Raw genomic sequence first — 15166 nt, forward strand, 5'->3', positions numbered from 1 at the left:
TGACATTTTCTTCTGGGACTCCTGGAATCCAGCTGCCTGGGTTATTGTGCTGGCTAGACCATATTCTTGTTGTGTGATCTTAGGCTTCAGTTCCCTACCTATACAATGGGAATTATGGTTATTCCTATCTCAAAATGTTATGAAGACTAAAATGAGATATTCTGAGTAAAGCTTTTACATGCCTGGCACATAGTAAGGGCTCAATGCATGGTGAGTATCTATTATTATTACTATGGAGTAACATAGTAACACTTACAGCTCTTACTGTGTGCTAGGCACTGTACGATATAGACATTTTTTATTTTCACAACAACCCCACGAGGACACTACTTCGAACCCCATTTTATAAAGAAGGAAACTGAGGCACAGTTGGGGTGCAGACCCACGCTGAGTCTCCACTGCCCATGTCCTTAACCACAGGTTAGAATGGGAAGAAAAAGGAGGAAATCCAGGCTCTTTGTGTCACTGTGGCCTCTTGTTTCTCCAACACACCTGACTCCATCCCTCCTCAGGCCTTTTGGATGCAGCTGCCTCTGCCTGTCTTGTTTCTCCCCCAGATACACCTGGGCTGGCTCCTGGGCACCTCCTCAGATATTCCGGATCTCTTATTCCGCTGAAACATAGCCCCCCTGCTTCTATCTTTGCTCCTGGTTCTTTCCATAAGTATTCATTTGTTCCATGGTTCCCTTATGCTCTTATCTTTCTGAGACTGAAATCTCTATAAAGGCAGGGAGAATTTGGCTTCACTGCTCGCCCCGTGTTTTGCCCAGCAACCAGTATGGTGCACTCAGTAGGCATGCAATGAATATTGAAGGCATCACTGAGTCTGAGTAGAACTGAGAGAAGCAACTTCCCTTCAGATGCAACCAGCCCCCACTGAACCTTGTGTACCTGCCCCTCTCCTGTGAGGGGGAGAGTGGATGGGTATTGAGCCCTTGCTGTGTGGCTGGCCCCATTTGAAGTGCCTGACACATCATTTCATTTAATCCTCACCACCACCTAATGGTGTGGGAGCTATTATTATCCCCATTTTCAGTTGAGGAAATGGAGACACAGAGAGGTTGAGTAATTTACCCAGGCTACACAGCTAACAGCGGCAGAACTAGAAGTTGAGCCAGAATAAGCCCATTTCCATATGGAGCCACCACCTATACCCAATCATAGCTGGCAGTAGTGGGGGCATAGCAGAGGCAATCAAGGCTGGGAGGTGAAACCTCTTGCGCAAGGTTATTTAAACAACAGGTGGCCAAGTACCCAGGTGTTCTGGCTTCGAATCCACCCACCTTTCTGCTACCCCACCTCTATCTCCCTGACATGGCTCCTTTGGTAGGAAAAAAATGGGATAGTAAATGGTCTCAGGAAGGTGAAAAAGAGTTTGGGAACAAAAAGAAATGTTGACTTTTCTGTGGCATTACAAAGCATGGTGATAAAACACTGTTACTCTAGTGCCTTGGGCAGGAGCCTTTTATGAAGCTCAGGTGCAGTTCAGAACAGCCCCGGGCAGGGCTGGGAAGGAGGCAGGGACGAGCCTCCAAGATTCACAGTCCTCCTGTGGAGTTTCCCTCTCTACATCTGCAACCTGTTTCCTGCAACAGGGACAACCACCATGATTACAGCTAGCCCTTACTGAGTAATTACTCTGCGCAGGGGCGGGTGGTGGTGGTGGTGGTACTATGCACCTTTTTATGTTATACATAAGGAAATCAAGGCTCAGCAATTTGCCCAAGTCACCTAGGGTGTACTTGGCTACTGGGATGGAAACTTGGGCAGCACAGCTTTCTGCTGAAGCTCTCATCTACTCTTGCATGCTGTGGAGTGGATGACTGTCAGGGAGTTAATGGGTTAACCCTCTGGGACTACTTCTTTATTCATTCATTTGCTCACTCATCCAGGAAGTCCTTACTGCACTTGTTCTGCTAGCTCTGATCCAGGCCCAGTATCTGGCTTCCCTCTGGGGTTCTAGTTTTGGAAGAGAAGAGACCCTGAGAGAGGTAACGTGGTCTTGTCCAAAATGCTCTGGAGCAGAGGGCAACTCACAGCCTGGGGACGTCAAGGCAGCCTTGACAGTGGCCAGGCTTGACGCTGGGTCTTGAAGTGTCAGTAGGAGTTGGCTGGGCAGATAAAGGAATATCATAGCGTGAGAGTCCTATGGCTGGGGTGTATGGAGAGGGGAGTAGGGTTAGGGACAGGAGGAAAGCTCGGAGGTAGAGCTGGGTCGGGTGCTAAGGAGAGGGTTTCATCCCAGAGGCTGTGGCATTTTAAGGCCCCTACAGGATTTGAAGCAACATGGTCTTCAACTCTGTTGTGGCTTCCCATCATACTCAGCCTAAAATCCCAAGTCTCCACCGTGGCCTAGAAGGTTGCTAAGTGATGTGGCTCCCACCCCAGACTCTGCCTTCTTAGCTTCATCCACCACCCCTCACCCCCTATGGACTGCTCTCCAGCTAGCAGTGCCTTCCTACCGCTCCTTGAATATATCTAGTGCATGATTTAGACACCGGACTCGCATCTCCCTCTGCCTGGAGCTCTCTTTCCCGTTAGCACAGTTTCATTTAATTGTCTAATTACATTCAGCAGAACTTTTTAGCAAGGCTCTCAATAAATACTTGTTAAATTAATGAACAAATGAGGTCTATTTTTATTATATTCCAATTCACTGAAAGTAAGCATACAAGCAGTTCTCAGCAGTCTACTCATGCTAAATAACTGGGGACACACTGGTCCCCTTTGGGCCCACCTCTCCACCCCTTTTAACTCTGGGCTGTTCCCAGGTTGCAGGCAGAGACTCTGGAGTGGGTCTGGGCGGCCGTCAAAGCGAGACTGCTTAGCAATTTAGCTGCTCCAGAGCCTGCGGCAGCAGCTAACAGCCCTGCTGCCACAAACACGTCTCAGCAGCAGAAAAGAAGCCGTGAAATTGCCTGAATTGAGATGCTGACGGGAAAGTAAAAAGGGCCTGTCAAAACCCAACCTCAACTGAAAAACAAAAAAGCAATTTCTTGTAGCCACCATCAGATTGTTCCTGATGTTTGGAAAGAGTAGAGAGGGATGTCTCTCTCCTTATGGTACTTTCTACACCTCCCTTGGGCTCTGATATGCCCTGGCACCTAATGAAAGGGTAGAGAGAGAGAGATTTGGGGTGTCATAGGGCCTGGGTGAGTGGCTCTGACCTTGGGCAAAATAAAATCATTGGCTGTGTTATTTGGAAAGATGTTCCTGACATATTTTGGATGGTCAAAAGAGCAATAAAATCTTTCAAAGAAAAGACAAAAACATCTTATTTCTTTCTCTGGAGGCAGTGTTGAAATAGTTTTAATGTTTGTGACTTCATTTGTGCACTCTTAGCATCTGCCTCTTCGTTTCTTTCCTATTTCAGAGGAAAAAAACAACCTGGGTTTTTTTTTTTTTTTTTTTTTTTTTGTGGGTTTTCAAATCTTACACACTAATTCAGTGTTCAGGTTTTTTCTCATGGTTTTTTTCCTCCATGCTGAATGACATTAGCTGATTATAAATAAATCAAGATCCTTTTCTAGCAGTTGCAGCTGAAAGTTAATTTTTCAGGATTGGGCATGATTGCAGAGTGTTGTAGCAAACAGAGGGTAGGAGAGCAGAACCATTCACACCCATAATCCTGGTTTAAAAAAATCAGGGTTTCATAAGCCCTAAAAGTGATGCTTTCTTCTTCCTTATAAGCAAAAAAGGAAAAAAATGTTCTAAATTTAAAGTGTGAACCAACGACTGGTTTTGAAATTGTTTAGAGTTGCAGGGGCGAGATGGGGGGACTCTGGAAAGCAAATGTCTTAACACTTTAGGAGACAGATTTTTCTGTTAGGAAAGGCTTGGGTAGCCTCCGGGAGATTGTGAATATGAAATTTGGACCCCAAGTTTCCTGTGATTCTGTACATGTGGACGGTGGGTTTTAAACGCCCACCATGTCCAATTTACTAGAAGTGCCTTGGGGGTGAGGTAATTGCCTGGCAGCCTTTGTGGGTTCTATTGGCAGTGGGCTCAGGAGGTTTGCTCCTTGAAGATTACAAGGCAAAGTGATTTCCCAATATTTGCAAATTGGCAAGCTGTGAGGGTTTTGAAAAAGCAGAGGCGGGGTTTGAGTGCCCAGACCCGTAGCCTGAAATCCCAGCTCAAAGATGTGCGCTGAGCCAGTTCTCCATTAGGCCGCTAGATGGAGCCAGCAGCCTTCTCGGGCTCAACCGTCTCCTCCTAGCGCCACCCGGCTGGGTAAAGCAGGCGTCCCTTTCTCAAGCCAATGCCCATAAAGATGTGACTGTGAATAAAAGCCAGAAATGCCTTCTTTTGACTTTTGAAGGCTGGAGAATATGTGTACAGGCGATCAGTGATCTAACTAGTTCAGCGGATGGACTGGCCAAGGGGTTAAGAACCAGGTTTTTCACTGTCTTGCATTGTCCTCCAGTTGCTTCTTGGGAGGAAGAGCTGGTTTCCCCATTGAGACTCTTTTTATCTTGCCTTTATGGAGAGCAGGAGAGCAGGAGAACAGGAGAGCAGGGCAGACTACCTTCCACTGGCTACCGAGATTTTTCCCCAAAGTCAATGTCACGCCTCTATTTTGGCAGAAAGTGCTAGTTGTCTCCTAATATTTGTTCTTTCCTTAGTAATGGAAATTCCCCTTAGCACACATCTTTGAGCTGGGATTTCAAGACACATCTCCTGAGCAGCTAGGGGACAGTACAAGCTCCTGGGGATGGGGGCCACCACCTATAGGACAGACAGAGAGGCACTGAAATCTTTGGGAGGCTCACACACAGAGCTTGCCCACTTCCCAGTTTGGTGTATCATGCCTGCACTGTGAATGCTGTATTGAAACGAGGTATCATACCCCAAATTTGAGTAGCGCCTCCTTACACAAAAGGACATAAGGAGTTAGTTCTATAGGACTGCAAGTTCAGATTGTAGTTATGCCATGTTATTCTTGATCAGTGACAGGACTTTCTGTTTATTCCTTTTTATACCCATTTTCCACTCCATATCATGGATATCCTTGAATTCATATTATTCATGGAAAAATGTGTGATTGAATGTGCATATATTTTTAATTCACATAGACGATTTATTAGTCAGGATCTAGCAAGAAAATCAGAAACCAGTCTAGATCTTTCAACAGAAGGGATTTAATATAGGGAACTGGTTACACAAGTTACGGAAGAACTGAGACTACAAACAGCAGACAATGAGGCAACTCAGAGGTTATCAACAACAGGAAACCACTACAACCCCTAAAGCTGGAGGGACAATGGGCAAAGTGGTGTTATCTGAGTCCGGAAGTGAGGGCCTTCTGAGGAGGGCTCCAAAGTAAGATCTGGAGGAAGGAATATCTGAAAGGAGCTAGAGCCGCAGAAGGGACCCAGGGTGTGGGAGATGCCCCAGGAAACAGAAAGGGAGAAATACCCTGGCTTCTCCCCTCTTCCTAATCCTTGATCTGCCAAACAGAGAAGAACAAGGGGAAGGACAGGGATGGGTTGAGGACAAACTAGCAGTTCACGAGTAGAATGGTGGTATGCTAAGCATGTTATGCATGAGTGTGGTGACTGTGTGTATGTGTATGTATTTAGCATTATGATAAGTGTCCAAATCACTAGCTGTGGAATATGAGCAAGTTACTGACCTTCTCTGTGCCTCAGATTCTTCTTCTGTACATTATAGATAGTAATGGTATCTTATGGGATTTTGTAAGGATTAAGTGGATTAAATTATGTCTGGTGTTTAGAATGGTGCCTGATACGGAGTGTTAACTGAAACTGAGGCTCAGAAGCACTAAGGATCTGTCCGTGTGATTCAGTGAGGGTTCTCTAGAAAAACGGAACAAACATATATACATATATGTTATATATAAATGTATGTATTATACATACATCCATGTATGTGTAAGAGATTTATTGTAAAGAATTGGCCCACACAATTGTGGAGGTTGCCAAGTCCAAATTCATATGGCAGGCTGAAGGCTGCAGATTCCAGTGACAATGCTGGTCAATTTTTGCATCCCAGTTCAGCTGGAAACTCAGGATGGAGTGGAAAGTGTAGACTTGAGGCAGAATTCCTTCTGAGTCCCAGAACCTTCGTTCTTGCTTTTGAGACCTCTACCTAACTGAACGAGGTCCACCCACATCATGGAGGGTAATTTCTTTTATTTAAGGTCAACTGATTGCAGATGCTAATCCCATCCATGAAACACCTCCACAGAAACATCTAGTCAAATGTTTGACCAAACATGTGGACACTATAACTTAGCCTAGATGGCACATTATATGAACATTACACCATGTAACTGTGTGTGTGCATCTAGTCTGCTGTCTCAACTACTACACAGGTTTCCATAGTGTGTGTCCATTTACCCATGGAAACAGAAGGCAATTCAGCTGATCTTCTGTTTACTTCCATCTGGAATGGCCAGACTGGCAGATCCCTGCTGAATTCAGGCAACGATATATTTCAGAAACAATATGAGATGGCTGTGCGTAAAGTAACAAAATCAAATGGCTGCCTGTAAAGTGGGGTCACATTGCAGTATTGTCAATGAGATTTGGACTAAAGGATCTTGGTCAAATTCACTTGCCCATAGGGGCAAGGTTCCGTGTCTCATAATAATTTCACAAATTGAACACCTCCCCTGATTTAACACCATCCCATGAGTTAGGCATTGCTGTCAGCTGCAGAAACTAAGGTTCTAAGCACTAAAACATTTTCCGGTGGCTGTGTCAGGGTTGAACTTGCGCTTGTGCTTGGTCATTCGGCCACACTGCCCCCCTTAAGGTTGTAACAGGGAGCCTGGCCCAAGGAGTGGGAATTCACCTTTTGCTCTGGCTTGGACTGTGGGTTGATTTCCTGGGTCTGAATGTGGATGAAAAGAGCTGAAATCTGCTGCAGACAATCAAAAGGCCAGAGGCGGAAACTAAGATGGGCTCAGAGCCAAAAGCGTATGAGAGCAGAGCCCAATTCTGAAACCGTTTAGGGAGGTGCTGGGAATTCTTGCCTAGGGGTAGGGCTCGTGGGGGTGGGGTGGGACGGAAGCAGGTACTGGCCAGTTCCAAGGGCCAAGGTCTTGGTGTGAGGACACATAGTCGCAGCTTCATATGATTTCATTGACTGATTTACTGTAACTCTCCATTATGCTATTGTAAATAATTACATTTTGTAATTTAAAGCCCTTAGACTTCTCTGTTCAGGAGATTTGAATTAATTTGCAGCTGAGCCAGTATACTGTGATGTTCTTTGGACAATTGCTCTGTGCTTCAAAGGATGGACATGAGTCATTTATCTTTTCCTCATTGTCTCAGCAGGTCTAGAGTCCATGCTAATGAGAGCAGATTCATTTCCCTCAAGCACCATTTCTATCATGTTGCTCCTGGATGGAAAACCTGCAGTGACAGCCCATTACCTACAGGGAAAAGGCCACATGTCCCACTTGCTATGGCATCAGTAACCCCCACAGGTAGCCATAACCTGCCTTTCCAGCCTGACCTCCCTCTGCCTGCCCCCCACACTTTCTGCTGCGCCAGGCTGGCCTATGTACAGTCCCCCAAATCCGCAACGTGCCCTGCAAGCTCCCAGCTCCTTACCTTACTCATACCACTCTTCCCACCAGAAACACCCTCTGCTACACACACGAGGATCGTCATCCTTCTCAATCCAGAGAAATCCTCTGAGAAGCCTTTCCACAATCTCGCTAAGAAAGAAAATTAACCATGCACATTAACTAATTGATATCAGGCACTTACAAACAAATACATCCATTCATTCATTTAATGAGTGCCTACTACATGCTCACTACTGCTAGGATGACAATTAGGATTTGGGCTGCACGTAATAAATAAACCAATATACACTTTAAAATTAAAAAGTCCTTCCAGCCAATCCTAAAGACCACTAGGGCAATATGTAAGATTCCCAAACGTTCCATGCACTAGGGTAATGTTTCAGAAACCTACAACCTCCAGATGGGTCCCTGGACCAGATAAGTCCTGAAACCTAGAGGGCCCAGGCTCTCCAGAACAACAGCTAGTTCCATCTCCCTGCACCATATTACTGACAGCCTCTTCCAATATGAAAAAGTTAGAAGGCCCATAGCTCAAATACCCAATAAAGAGTGGGACAGAAAGATCAAAGGTGATGGTGGAGTTATACAGAGAAGGTGGGGTTTAACAAACAAATATAATTGCTGAATCATTATATTGATATTTCTTTTAGTCTCCAGTATCTATAGAGCAGCTAGAAGTAAAAACCTAAAATTGTGGAATTGTAACCCATCTCAAACTCTGAAAGCTGTTCTAAAACTAATTGTTGTGCTGTGCTTTGAAATTCATAGCTTTTTTGTATATATTTTTCACAAAAAAAGTAGCTTGTGATGGTAAAAAATAGTTATTCCTTCTAGTGTCCTATATTCAGGAGCAGCTAGAAGGAAAAACCTGAGGATGGTATGGTAGCCCATGACAAACTCTGGGATCTGTCCTGTAACTACTTGCTCAAGAATGCTCTGAAAACTATTGCTTTTTCTTTCTTTGCTTTGTAGATATGATATATTATACAATTTTAAAAGTTCAAAAAAATAAGTCTTTATTCTTCTCACTGAGCAAGAAGTCCAGAGGTTGGCAGCTACCATTTTGGCTTGTCCCTTGTCTCTCCACAATTCTGTTGACCTCTGCCTCGTCATGCAAGATGTCCCTCTAGGCTCGCCATCATGGGGGGTTGACGGCAGCAGTCACATTTGTTGCCACCAAAGCAAAAGTTTTCTCAGAACCTCACCCAGACGGCTGAAAACCTGAGACTTGAGTGTTTCCCGCCCCCATGGTGGAGGTGGGCAAGGCAGCAGGGTGTTGGGTGCGGGCTTTGGGTTGGCGAGCCAACAGTGTCTGTCATGGGTGGGAAACAGCAGAGACCAGTACCCACTCCCCACCCTCGGGGAGCTGAGAATTTAATCCTCACCAGAACCTTGATTTGAGGTTTGTTTGGCTACAAGAAACAGAACCTCACTAGCAAAGAACACAGAGATGCATTGCCCCGTGCCCCATTCAACGAAGGACCCGTTGCTTCAGCTGCTGGGAGTACTGTGGCAAACCACCTCCAGCTGTCAGGGGTCACAGGCCTCACAGAGAGCCCCCCCATCTGATGACTGATCCCTATGGGAATATAAAGACCCGGCCATTTTGGCCAAAGCTGGACAACATTTTTTGTTTTGTCTTGGCTTTTTAGAAAGGGGAATTTATAAAGTTGCAAGTTTATCGTTCTGAGGACATGAAAACGTGCCAATTAAGGTGAGTCTATAAAAATGTCCAAATTAAGGCACCAACAAGACATGGCTTCACTCAGGAAAGGTGGATGAAGTTCAGGGTTCCTCTTTCAACTAGAAAGGCACATGGAGAACATGGCAACATCTGCTAGCTTTCTCTCCAGACTTCTTGATTCATGAAGCTCCCTGGGGAACGTTTTCCAAAGGTCTCTGGACTTCGGCTCTTGTGGTTCTCCTGGCTCAAAAAAAAAAAAAGGCCAAACTTGGACAACTTTGAAGGGCCATTCTGACTCCAGAGCTTTTCCAGGGGGTGGGCTGTACTGCAGCTAGGCTTCTCCTCTGCCCACCCCTGCTTCCCAATCCCTTCCTTCCCACAGGTGCTGATCTCCAGGGCGCCCCTTACTAAACACGGTGCACGCTCAACTCCGTCTGCTCCCCAGGCAGCCGGTCAGTGCCTTCTCGCACTAGCTGAGGTAAAGGGATGGTTATAGGAACCATACGGGGAACATCTTGGGGACTGGGAGGAGAGGGGTTCCAGAGGACAACGGGCTGACAAGGACTGAAGCTGGCAAAGGGAACTTGGTGAGGATGTGTCTATTTGTCCGCCCGTCTTTCCCCACGTGTGTCTTGCGTTTGCTCCTCTCTACGTGTTCGCTTCCATCTGTAAATTCTATCTACCCTCCGTGTGGACTCCACACAGAATAGTCAACACAGCCAGCCCCGCCCCAGCCGGGTTCTAGGTGACCTTCAAATTCCGGTCACCCCAGCATTCCCAATCCGGGTTTTCGGCTCAAAGGCTCAAGAGAATCTGATTGGCCAGCAGCCAGGGGGCGGGGCCTCCCCCTCCTCGGGTCGCGTGACCCGAACAGGCGAACAGGCAGCAGTCCGGGAGGCAGCGTGGGGGCTTACAGCGCCCTACTCGCTCCTTTTTACCGTTGACCTCCCTGACACTTACCCTGGGTTGCCTCCTGCAATTATTGCTCGTTTCTCCAATCTGATGAGAAGTAGAAGGCTTTGAGGCCAGGGACTGCGTATTTCACTTCTTTGCATTCCCCTTTCGCCTCTGTCCCTGCATCGTAGTCCTCCGCCACGTCTATTTCAGAGCTAAGGCTTAATGCACTTTTGTGGAATCGAGGACAAGGCGAGGATTTCAGATCAGCTTAATTCATTTTCTTTCGTGATTAAAACCTGCCGTTTGAATCGTGCCAGCCATCTCCAAAAGGCATGAAATGAAAGGCAGTGTTACAGCTGAGAGAATTTGACATCTTCTCTCTTTTTTTGAAAATTTAATTTAACATTCACTAAGCACAAGACATTGGACTGGATTTCTTACATGTATTACTTAACTAATCCTCCCAACGACTTTAAGAGGTGAATATTATTGTTTCCATTTAAGTATGTGAAAACTTAGGCTTGGAAAAATGAAGGGATTTGCCCCCAGTAACACAGCAAGTTACCCAGCCAGGGTTCCTTTCCAGGGCAGGGAGGTGCCAAAGCTCATAGGCTTCTCATCCCATTTTAAATGGCACCACAGTAACACAATCAGCAAAATCTCCAGTGGGGAAAGCCGACAGGATAAATGACCCAGAGTTTTTCAGCAAATAAAAGCAAGGGGGGAAAAAACGGAGGGGAACCTAGAGATTTAAAAAGATTCAATAGACAAATCAACCACATGTAATTTGAGGGCTTGTTTGGATGCTGATTTGAAAAAAACAACTGTTAAAAAAGATAATTATGAATATTTGACAATATTAAATAATATTATTATTTTAGTATACTGCTGGCATTGCAGCTGTGTTTTTTTAATTAAATTTTAATTTATTTTTTTGCATGGGCAGGCACTGGGTTCAAACCCCAGTCTCTGGCGTGGCAGGCGAGAACTCTGCCTGCTGAGCCACCATGGTCCACCCTGCAACTGTGTTTTAAGAGAGAGAATATTAGAAGTACAAACAAATATTTACGGATAAAATTTATGATGTTGGTGTCAGGAATTTGCTTAAAAACATTATAGAAGTGGGGGGTGGAGTGGTAGGTACAGATGGAGTAAGACTGACTTTGTATTCGTAATTATTAGAACCTAGAGGTTAAACAGGATTTAAGACCTGTCAGTTAGTCAGTCATGTCAGTCACCTGCAATGTATAGACCTTGCTTTGATCCTGAGTCAAGTGAATTAAATGTTAAAAACTGTCCATGAGATGGAACAATAAGGGAAATTCAAACTCCAAATGCTTGAATGATATTAAGGAAATACTATCAATGTTTTAGATGTGATAATGGTATAGTGACTGTGTTAAATATTTTTAAAGTCCTATCTTTTATAGATATATACTTAATTAGTTATGGATGAAATTATATGATATCTGGGATTTGCTGCAGAAGTGGAGTATGGAGGACATGGGGGCGGGGGCTGGGAATGGAGGAGGTTTCAATGAAGATTATGTGTCATGTGTCAGCAATTACTAAAGCTGGGTGGTGGTACTTAGAGGTTCATTATTGTCTCTACTATGGATGCATTTGAAAATGTCTTAACTTTAAAAACAAACATTCTGTGAAGAAATAGTATTCTGTTACAATAAGAGGAGAAACAGGCATTGAGAGTAACTGCCTGGGGAGGGGGCAGTGTACAGCATGTTGAGGGCAGAAAGAAGATGCTGCCCTCTGTTCCCACTCAGCAGAGAGCAGGTTAACCACTGGACACAGGCTATTCTTTCCTGTTCAGAGTTCTCTCTCTTTTCCTCTGCTAATAGCACCTTGATTTTTCTTGGAGAGAACAATCTGCAATTCTTAATCCATGTGGGAAAGAGACTGACCCCAAGTCGGCCCCATTCCAGGGATGGATACGTAATCCTGGCCCAGCCCCGGGTGATTGGCTCGGGTAAGGGCCAGGTGACCCAAGTTTATCCAGTGATGCTCAATTCTTGGAGTTTTCCTGAAACTGAAGGGGAAGTTCCTTTTTCCTCTGAAATTGTTAAATAACAACGACAATGATCAGAATAACATATATCAAATGCTTACTATGCGGTAGGCAGTGTTCTAAGCACCTCATGCATATTTGCCAATATTTTACTTAAGACAACCTTCTGAGATAGATACTATTATTATCCCCATTTTGCAGGTGAGAAAACTGAAGCACAGAGAGGTTAAGGGACCTGGGGGAAGATCCAGAGCTACCGGACTATGCCTGATGTGAATTCACCACCAAAGAAGTAAGAGTTGCAAGAAGACCAAATTCTGATGACATCATTTGAGTCCCTGGATTCAGCTATAGCTGAAGCTAAATCTCTTTGGACTTTTCTATTTCTTGAGCCAATGCTTTCCCTGTTTAAGTCAACTTGAGCTGAGTTTCTGCACTTTGCAACCACGAGAGACTTGACGTATAAAAATTATGGAGCATCTTGAGTGTCAGGTACAGGGAAGGGATGACAGTAAAAAAAAACAAACATTAATTGCCTATCATAAGGCAGGCATTGTGCTGGATGCTTTGCATACACTATCTTATTTAATCATCACAACAGTTTGTTTGGTAAGTAGTATTCCTATTTTACAAATTGGCAAAATGAGGTTCTGAAGGGTTAGGTCCATTGGTTTTCATTGAGTGAATATTTCATTCTGGACCAGGTACTCTCATGGGTGAGAATTTAGAGATAATAGCAATGATAATAAAAATGCCCAACATTTATTGTGCACTTATTCTTTGCCAAGCACCATTCTAAGCATTTCACATGCATCGTTTCATTTAATCTTCTGATCAACCATGGAAGTCTTAGCATCAACCCCTTTTTATGGATAAGGAAATGGAAGCATGGAGAAATTAAGTCATATGCTCAATGGCATGTGGCTGGGAAGTAGGAGAGACAAGAATGAACCCCAGAGGGTGACTCCAAAAGCCAGGCTCCCCTCTACTGCCAGCCTCTGAAGTTCAAGCTAACATGCCCTCAGGGCATCCAATGAGTACCTTCCAAACCAGTTTGCCTAACACACAAGGTCTTTTCTCAGCATCAGAATGTGATCACACACAGAAGCCATGGAAAGGCTTGAGGGGAAGATAGATATTCTCTTCACAATGGAACTATCTTTCAAAGAAGAAATAGATGCTTCACTGTATTTACACTGACCACAAGGCCAAAACACATCCCCATGAACACCCTCCCTCCCTCAGGCCACACCTTCTGTGGTTTCCACTGGGTGCCATGACGTACAGAAGTGGGTTTCATTTCTGTTTTTAGGGATAGACCTTCCTGTTTGTCCCAGCACTGAACCTCTAGCTGCAGGATACACTGCTGGCCAATCCCCAGGACTTGACTTTTGAACAGCATTTCCTTTGAACTGCCAGTCGCCCTTACCTATAAATTCTGATAACAGCTCCCTCTTTCCTTTGGGAAACTGCCTGTCCTTCATTCTATGTGGGTTTGCTGGGGCTCCTGATGGGCTGAAGCGATGGGTTCATGGGGTTGGAGTGCCACACTAGCAAATTCAATCAGACTGTCCTGGGATTTTATGTCTGGGCACTGGAACAAAGGAGCTTAACTTTTCACTGAGATTGGATGATGTAAACCTGAACCTGTCTTTGGGCATACGTGCCTTCTCCCTCTACAGCCCCCAGCACCGCGCAGAGGAAGCTCATCTTCTGTAATAACCCAAAATCCTGAGTAAAACATAACTGAGAAATGGACAGAGAGACCCAGAGAGAGAATAACATCCAGCCATGCCCAAGACCCACTCATTCCAGGAACTCCCAGCCTCTGGAGTCAATAAATATCCTTTGCACTTAAGTGGGGTTGACTTGAATTTCCGTTGCTTGCAACTAAAAGTGTTCTAGCTAACACTTGCTTCATTACCCAGAGGCTTCATTAAGCACTGCTTGCTTTTCTGGTTTTTCTCATTTGCAACTTTCACAAATGGTGGTAAATCAAGAATGTATGTGAGGATCTGACTACAGGCTGTAGAGCTATTTATTATGGTAAAAACTTCAGAAGACACTGAGATGGCTTATTATAAGACATTGTTTACCTCTACAATAATCTGATGTCCCTTGTTTACCTCTACAATAATTTGATGTCCCTATGTCTGGTAAGTGTGTGAGTAAAAAGTACATCCTAATGATACAAATGCCCTAATTATCATGATGACACAGTAAATCAGCTCCATCCAGAATTTCCCAGTTATGTCTCAGGGTCCCCATGGTGATGTCCCACATGGGTTCAAGGACAGCTTTACTTGTACCTTTCAGCTCTGGCTTCCTCTTTGAGACATTTCACTACCGCATGGGGCTTCCTGGGCAAACACTGCTACTCTGTGGAAAGCAGTCCTTTGGGGTGGCTGTCCTTATGTAACAGGTGCTCCAGCCTGCTGAGCCCCAATCCAGGTTCGATAGTCTTAAAACTAAAAGAATTTAGAGATAAGAGGACCAGTAGGAATAAGTAGTAAAATTTATTAAAAGGAGAAGTTTGTCAAAAACAGAGAGTACACATTAGAGAGGTTAATGTGGATGTGCCCAAGGAAAGGACATGCACTGAGTGGAGTGGGTCAGCTTGTTTAATAGGAAAATTTTACCAGTGGCAGGTTTCCATAGTAACCTTTGAATACCAGGTGTCTTCTTTGTTCTAGGAGGAGATGTTAGCAGAATTCATGGTTTGTTGTCACATACCTGAGTTTTTGTGCAAATGATTAACAATCTTTATGACCCTGTGCTTCCTATTATTAGCTAAGAGTTTGCTTTGAGCCCAGAATTTTACAAGCCTTTATGGTTTGGGGAGGTTACAGTGGTTTGGGGAGGTTTGGGGGCTTTAGAGGAATTTTTTGTCCCAGGAAGTTTGCAGCTGAAGTTTGGAGCACTGTGTTAGTTCCTCTGGAGCTAGATAAGAAACAAGGGACTTGGAGTTGTCTGCTAACTCTTTCAGAGCTGAATAGGA

The 15166-nt window shown here is 44.7% G+C and overlaps 1 long non-coding RNA gene across 1 annotated transcript; it reads left to right on the top strand.

The window, feature by feature from the left end:
• The first annotated feature begins 1915 nt into the window (after positions 1-1915).
• On the top strand, positions 1916-14310 carry LOC143663527 (uncharacterized). The gene is made up of 3 exons (XR_013165989.1): positions 1916-1991; positions 12370-12460; positions 13851-14310. It is a non-coding gene; the product is annotated as an uncharacterized LOC143663527 (long non-coding RNA).
• The last annotated feature ends 856 nt before the right edge of the window (positions 14311-15166 follow it).

Source organism: Tamandua tetradactyla, chromosome 19 (genome assembly GCF_023851605.1).
Source record: "Tamandua tetradactyla isolate mTamTet1 chromosome 19, mTamTet1.pri, whole genome shotgun sequence".
NCBI lineage: Eukaryota > Metazoa > Chordata > Mammalia > Pilosa > Myrmecophagidae > Tamandua > Tamandua tetradactyla.